Raw genomic sequence first — 6018 nt, 5'->3', positions numbered from 1 at the left:
CGGAATCATACTCTCGCCTATGCAGACGGAGAATAAACATCTACCTTCCAGCGCAATCACCACTTTGTCCTACTCTTTCTCCTCCACTCTTCGGTATTTTTTTCAAACGCCGGTGCACACCCCTTCGCGAAACAACACTGCAATGTCGTTGCGTCAAGATTTCCCTCAAGCGCTTGTTTTTTTTCTTTCTATAACCAGCACTGGCACCGAATAACGAAATGGTGCACGTGTAAAAAAAAAGAAATTATTTCGCCATCACTTTAGCATAACATGTTTTACCAGAGCACATACACTGGAAATCGTCCCTGCTGTGAAGTGCTAGAACTACATATGTGAACAACTCGTGCCCTGAGAAGACCCGTGGCTCAACCCAGGCGCAACCCTTCTTGAAGATCAACGAGTATCACAATGATCTTCAGCCTGCAAAGACGCATGCAAGTCGTAGGCCTGAATATATATATATATATATATATATATATATATATATATATATATATATATTACCACGAATGTAATTTAGGTATGTGCATCTGTGTAGCGGGGAACAGGGTGGAGGCAGAAGAAGAGGACGTGCGGTTGACGGCAAGAGGTCTCTGGTGCGCGTTCATTGTATACCGTCGAGTCGACCGTTACGTTGCCTCTGAATAAACCGAATAAGCACAGCTGTCGACAACCCCGTAGACGGACTCTGTCTGCACTACAGAAGTCTCCATCCTCACCTGCAGCCTATCTTTATATACTTATTCTAGCATGTTAAATTGGTTACCAAAGTTACTCGTGCACACCACTTCTTTCTCTCTGGTAACTTGTTAACCCTTTTCCCAGTGTAAGACATTAAACCTGACGCACATTCAGCTGAGCTTCTGACTTCCTTTGAGACACTAAACCCTAAAAGTTATCGGAGCATTCAGAATTTCTTTTTTTTTGCCTCCATGACATGGTCCTCTCAGGAAGCGTGCAAAAGTCCCGTGAACCTACGTACGTCGTGACCCGCTACGACAATTTCGCCAAAAGGTTCTAGTGGGTCTTCCGTATTTTAAATCACATATATGATCTTGAAAAACAAGTTTTTTGTCAAAAATAAATTTTTATGCTCATTGATCTTACACTCATTGTTTTTTCATTCAATTACAATGGTGTGCCATAGCCGTCATCACCAAATTCTGGGAATTTCTAGACAATTTGCTTCTGCGCTTTCGTCAAATGCGTATTGCACTGTTCTGGGCGCAATGCCCGAACACAGCAACGGTATAGCAGGCTTCGCTTTTCAAGCCGATTGCACTTCCTTTGTTTGCATGTGCCAATGACACACTTCTTTTAGCTCAACACTGACGGCGTTGTTTTCCTAGGGAAAGAAGGGAAAAAAGTATTGCGCATGCACTACGTGGTAAAAGATTTGGCTAGATTGTTTTCCGCGCAGGAATCTTTCAAATAATCCCATTTATACAGCATGCGTACTTGACAACTACATACGTGACTGCCTTAGCAACGCACGGCTCGCAGAAATGTGCGTGACAGCCTTTGTGCAATATTCAAATTGCGGAGCACTTTTTGAATCTGAGCGTTCGAATGCTGTCTTATCTCGTCATACGTTGTGGCCGTCGCTTTGCGTAGCATAAGCAAACTCGGGTACGGCATAGCCGCGTCCAGTATAATTAGCATGCATTCGCGCCAAAAATGAAGTCTTCTTCGTCTTGTTGTGTGAGGGCCTTTATTAGGCTAATAAATGCGCACATTACTACTATGGCTTGGGAGACAAGACAGCGAAAACTATGTCTAAAATGGAAAGAAAAAGCAAGAGAGAAATAGGAAACCGGAGAGAGAAAGGAAAAATAGAAACTAGAACATGAATACACTGAAAAAACACAGGAACACCTAAAAAAAAGCACAAAAAAGAGGAGGAAAGAAGGAAAAAGCAAAGAGAAACGAAGAAAGGTGCCCAGATTCACAGTTCTATCAGGCTTGGCACTATCAAGGCGAAGCTGCATTAACCTTCTTTTTTTCGTAAATGAGCCCCGCCGCGGTGGTCTAGTGGCTAAGGTACTCGGCTGCTGACCTGTGGGTCGCGGGATTGAATCCCGGCTGCGGCGGCTACATTTCCTATGGAAGTGGAAACGTTGTAGGCCCGTGTGCTCAATTTTGGGTGCACGTTAAAGAACCCCAGGTGGTCGAAATTTTCGGAGCCCTCCACTACGGCGTCTCTCATAATCATATGGTGGTTTTCGGACGTTAAACCCCACATATCAATCAATCATTTTTTTTTGTAAATGAATCATACTCGTTAACAGAATGTGCTTCACAGTCGTTGTGCGGTTCCCGCTCGGTTCGCAATGAATGTGCGTGACAAGCACTGATGTTTTTTGAACAACAATGATGTATTATCATAGCTTATTCCTGTTTGTGATTTTGCGGATTGTGGACGGAGAGTCTGTCGCATGAATGACGCCTTTCAAAACTTTTCAGTCTTGACTGTTTTTGTATATTTCGTTTGTTTTGCTGTGCAAAAGAGAACCTATATTTTGCACAGTGTTATAAGGGAAATCTTGACCTTATTTGTTTCTGTGTCCTAACGAAATTGACTTTAAATATTGAAAAACAAAATATAGGTATAAGATATCGGTTGGCCTCGTGTGAAGTACCACAGTCACTTGTCATTGTTATACCTTGGCAGAGGTGTTATTTCTTTGTGGGAAAACACAAGGCAATCTAGGGCCGGCTTTTCTGCTGACAAAAATTATTTTGTTTCCTTTGGTTCTTAGCTTTTCTGCCAGCGTGGCAGCTAGATTCAAGCCAGAGGTAAAAAAAATGAGGGGGTATTTTTTTGTTGTCTTAGTGCAGAAGAAAACAGCGGAAGACGGCCTGTCACGATGCCACTCTGCACATACATGCGGGACTGTTCCCATGGGTCATTTAGTGCGTTTTCTCATGCATCTGGGATTGTTTTGTTGGCTGTTTGTCGGCAGGGTCACAGCGAAGCCACTTTGTCTGTGAGTGAATGAAGGCTGGCGTTTACATGACCATCGAACACACCTAAAGAATAAGACTTATCCAGGCCCACGAGAATCAAGAAGGCTGAAGCTAAAACTTGATCTATTGTGTTACGATAACGGTAATGAATAGAAAGAAGCTGTCTCCAAAGAATGGGTGAGAGAATGAAAGGTTGGCATGCGGCAATTCCAGCCTATAGACAGCCTTCTCTTCAGCGATCTCTTGCCACCCTCTTTACTCCTATTTTACAACATGCTGCATGCCTGTGTTTATGCACCATCAGAAGATGAAATGCAATGCGTCATTTCCTGTATCTGCCCTTCTGAGTTATCTTTGTAGCAAATGTAAGTTGCGCCAATGATGACGCAGAAAAACTGCGAACTACGCAGCTATGAGAACATACTAATTTCGTACAATAATGCGCAACAAAGAGCAAAAGGAACTCTAAAGTCTTAAGTGATTAAGCTTTTCATAATTTTATTGTAAGAGTGAAGAAGTAGCCTTTAGAAAAACGAAAAAAGAAACAATGAATATTTGACCATACTTGTTTGGTGAATGTTCGCCTTGGTAATGGGCGGTTGCAGCTGACCTAAGCTGTCCTTTCACCAAGTTGGGCCCCATACAAGGATTATTCCGTTGTGGATATGTGCTACGCCTTGTTCTGTCCTAAGGCATGAGCATAAATTATGTTCATGAGTTGCTTCTACATTTCTAGCATGTAGATGTATATCCTAGTTCTTGCTCACACGTGCACCCTGGAGTATTGGCCTAGTTTAGGTAATCTCGAAACTTATATATATATATATATATATATATATATATATATATATATATATATATATATAGTTCATCGGCGTCTGAATGTCTGCGTCCTGAGCGATAAACAACACGAATATCGTATTGTAACACGGATATCGCTTCGGTACAATATACATATATATATATATATATATATATATATATATATATATATGTGCGTGTGTGTGTGTGTATAGAAATGAGATCTAACAGACAATAATGGCAAGGATTGTAAGGAGGAAGTTATTAGAACCAGTGTAAAGTAAATAAGAAGAAAGAAAAGTGGGTGAAAAAATAACTTGCCTTGAGCAGGAATGAATCGAACCTACGAACAACGCGTTCGATGCTCGTTGTTCGTAGGTCGTAGGTTTGATTATTTTTTCACCCACTTTTTTTTCTTCGTATTTACATTACGTTGGTTCTGATGAGTTCCCCTATACATTCCTTGGCATTATGCCCCGCCGCGGTGGTCTAGTGGCTAAGGTACTCGGCTGCTGACCCGCAGGTCGCGGGATCGAATCCCGGCTGCGGCGGCTGCATTTCCGATGGAGGCGGAAATGTTGTAGGCCCGTGTGCTCAGATTTGGGTGCACGTTAAAGAACCCCAGGTGGTCAAAATTTCCGGAGCCCTCCACTACGGCGTCTCTAATAATCATAGCGTGGTTTTGGGACGTTAAACACCACAAATCAATCAATCCTTGGCATTATTGTCTGTTAGATCTCATTGATATTGTGTCAAAACACAGAAAAACGAGCCATTCGGTATACACTTCTTTTCCCTATATATATATATATATATATATATATATATATATATATATATATATATATATATCCATCATTGTTGTCATCTACATGTAGACACGCGTCATTCACCTCCCTCTCAAAGAGCATCGCCCTGATTCGAAGTGAGTATTGCAGTTTTTTTTTAAAGAAAAGTCTCACGTAATCACTCGCCGACGTAAGGCTTCATGCGCACTACGTGAACGAGTTCAGGATGGGGCTGGCGACACCTAGTACTATACGAACTGTCGGGAACGACTTCTTAAGCGACATCACTCAGTTGTCGCAGCAATCGGTATGTTCCAAAGTATCTTCTTGGGAGCTTTTCGGAAAGTCCTCGTTTCCGTATGGGCGTCCAAACGCATACATTATTGCCAGTTAGGTAGACGACTATTCTGCGGTTAGCATTGTAGTGGCCTGCATCATACTCTTGCTGCTGGAAGATCCGCAAACGTGCAACTTGCCTAGCTTCTTCCACGCGTTCCGTAAACGTGTTGGCGTCTGGGTCAATGTCATCACCTTCGTTCGGTAACATTGCATCTAACATGATTCGTACTTCTCGTCCATGAACGAAGCTGAACAGGGTCATGCGGGTGGTTTCTTCCTTGGCCGCGTTGTACGAAAACGTTATGTAAGGCAACATTTCATCCCAATTTTCGTGTTCAACGTCTACGTACATCGAAAGCATGTATTCAATGGTTTTCTTTAGACGCTCTGTCAGCCCGATGATGGATGGTAGCGCAGACAACGAACACGGACAAGAGAAGGTACATAGACACAACACAGCGCTAACTTTCAACAACAGTTTATTACACGCAGATCTCCGTGGTGTATGCGATCCACCACGCCAACGTCGCACGTGCGTAGCTCTAAAAACCATCAAATATAACCAACGCGCGTGTTCCAATACTTTACAATTTTATATTTTTCAATCTTTTTCTACTTTTTCTTTCTTCCTTTTATCCCATGTTACCACAAACCCTATCGCGAATACATGTAATCAAGTTCCTTATCTGTCAACACCACTGATGGGCTGCTCACACACGTGTCACCTAGCTCTGCAATTCTGCCGGCCTCCAATACCAACCGCGTCATCTCGTGCCTACTTCTATTGATTATAACCGTTTCCTTGAATTTCGGTGTGCAATTACATCTCTGGCAATGAAGGGAAAGAAAACCATCAGGAACAACACTATTTACTTTGTTATTGTGCTCGCGCAAGCGATCGTTTATGCATCTACTGGTCTGACCGATATAACACTTTCCACAAGTAAGTGGAATGAGGTATACAACACACATGATGCACTCCACAAATAGGTTTCTATGTTTCTTTTGGCATACATTTGATTTTCCCTTGTCTGGTCTTGTGCTTCTGCAAAGACTCACCAACTTATTGGGTGCCGAGAAAACTACGTTAGTGCCACATTTTTCCGCAATCTTTTTTATCCTG

The sequence above is a fragment of the Rhipicephalus microplus genome, chromosome 1 (genome assembly GCF_043290135.1).
Source record: "Rhipicephalus microplus isolate Deutch F79 chromosome 1, USDA_Rmic, whole genome shotgun sequence".
Classification (NCBI taxonomy): Eukaryota; Metazoa; Arthropoda; class Arachnida; order Ixodida; family Ixodidae; genus Rhipicephalus; species Rhipicephalus microplus.
Note: the sequence above shows the minus strand (reverse complement) of the source record.